Here is a 2,574-nt window from a genome sequence, read left to right on the forward strand (position 1 = left end):
ATTAGTAAGAGACAAAGTCTTGCCTTTAGGCAAAAAAAAAGAGAGCTTGATATTAACACATAATAATAATTTTTAATTTATTTGTTAATTTTAAACTAATATACACAACAGAATTTTCATTGGTCTATTAAAAATGAAAAATTTTCACATTTCATAATAATAAAGTAAGTATTAGTACTGGGATTAAGTGAAGCAATAATACTAATTTACTTCATACTGTTTAAGTAATATCATATTATAGCATAGTAGTTTTTAATTATGTTTCAAAAGAACAGAGGTAAACAATATTATGTAGAGAAGGTAAAACCCAAATCCAAAATAAAGTAGTTGAATTGCTGTGAGAACATATAATCTGTAGAAGAGACATGTACAAATAACCTTATTGAAACATATAGCTTTAATTAAACATATAGCTTTATTGAAATGTTCTGCTTTATAAAATAATTTTAAAGAAAATAGTTTTATTGAGACTATATGGAATGTATGTCAAATAGAATGTTTGGCATCAGAAAGAAGAAATATGGTCATTCATTGCTAAACTGAGATAAAACGTACTGTTTTGGCTGGAGAATCTGCATGTACTATCATTAACATTCTTTTTACATTTTTGTGATATTAATCCTACTGTGAAAACACTGCATGTATCATCCTATCCTTAAGTCTCAGAATAGACCTTGGGATAGTTCATTCACTTAAGAAGTATTATGATCCTTAGATTTGTTTCTAAAGAAAGAGGTAATAAATATTGGTCAGGTAATTTCTTTCTTTTTTTTTTTTTTTTTTTTTTGGTCTTTTTGCCTTTTCTAGAGCCGCTCCTGTGGCACATGGAGATTCCCAGGCTAGGGGTTTAATCAGAGCCGTAGCCACTGTTCTACACTCGGAGCCGAGTCTGCAACCTACACCACAGCTCACTAAGCAAGGCCAGGGATCGAACCCGCAACCCCTTGGTTCCTAGTCAGATTCGTTAACCATTGAGCCACGACGGGATCTCTCTGGTCAGGTAATTTCAAGGTTTTGAAATTAGGAGATCAAACCTAATAAGAGCTATGCCCAAAACTCAGAGTTGTGAATTGGGTTCAAAGCATTCTACTTCCTGAAATTGTATGATGGTTTTAACCTTGTGTTGTAAGACAAATAAAATTCGAAAATATACTTATTAGCTATACGTATGGGTTTTTTTATTATTATTTTATTTTATTTTATTTTCCCACTTACAGCAAGGGGATTAAGTTATCCTTACATGTATACATTACATTTTTTTTCCCCACCCTTTGTTCTGTTGCAACATGAGTATCTAGACAAAGTTCTCAATGCTACTCAGCAGGACCTCCTTGTAAATCTATTCTAAGTTGTGTCTGATAAGCCCAAGCTCCCAATCGCTCCCACTCCCTCCCCCTCCCATCAGGCAGCCACAAGTCTGTTTTCCAAGTTCATGATTTTCTTTTCTGAGGAGATGTTCATTTGTGCTGGATATTAGATTCCAGTTATAAGTGATATCATATGGTATTTGTCTTTGTCTTTCTGGCTCATTTCACTCAGTATGAGAGTCTCTAGTTCCATCCATGTTGCTGCAAATGGCGTTATGTCATCCTTTTTTATGGCTGAGTAGTATTCCATTGTGTATATATACCACATCTTCCAAATCCAATCATCTGTCAATGGACATTTGGGTTGTTTCCATGTCCTGGCTATTGTGAATAGTGCTGTTTTTTGTGTGACAGTTTCATTAATACACTGGTCAAGAGAAGACAGAAAATGATGAAAAGAATATACAGAGTTGTTTACATATCTGCTTGATTCTCCCTGTGGCCTTGATGGCCTGAGTCTGATTTTTTCTCCACTTAATATGGATGGAGATATGGCTTATAATTCCTAATTTTAAAATGTTACAATGGCTTATAATTCCTAAGTTTTAAAAAATGACAACTACAGAAGGAGAAACTTTCTCTTGGTTCTTATTCAAAGAGTTGCCAGGAAATGCTTTTGGTATAACACACACTGTTGAAGCAATAATTTGTGGCCAGGTGAGTGCAGCCATGAGGTATTTACTGACCACTTGAAATGTGGGGGATGAGAATGAAGAAAGTTCTTAGATGATTTAAGCAGAGTGAGTAAAAAAAAAGAATGCATCTATTACAATTTGGTTAAACGAAGCTGTAGATAGGAATCTCCTACAATTCTAAGATCCAAGGGCTCTAAAGACGTGGTCTTGAGCAGGATCCCAGGTTTAGGGCAAAACTACACCATAAACAATCATTCATGGGCAGGTGACTTTGACATTTTCCACTGGTGACTTCCTCAGTTCCTGGGATCATTCCTGGACTGGCTAGGCAAAGCGGGGGAGGCAGACACTGGGGGAGGTGTCCTCTTAAGCAAGTGAGTAAATCTCCAGGTGCTGTTTTCTCTCCTATTTCATCACCTAGAACTGAGTCACCCGGTCATGCAAGTTGCATGAAACACCTGGTAACACATCCCATCTACTGTGGAAAAAGAAAGAAAGAAAAAAGAAATGAAGACGAATTGAATCTGTTGATCACTTTTTAGCCTTTATCAAGGTGCACAATACAGTCATGC

This window comes from Sus scrofa, chromosome 2, assembly GCF_054392235.1.
Source record: "Sus scrofa isolate SSC_HxYL_T2T_F1_AM1 chromosome 2, Sscrofa_HxYL_maternal_Yorkshire_Landrace_v2.0, whole genome shotgun sequence".
NCBI lineage: Eukaryota > Metazoa > Chordata > Mammalia > Artiodactyla > Suidae > Sus > Sus scrofa.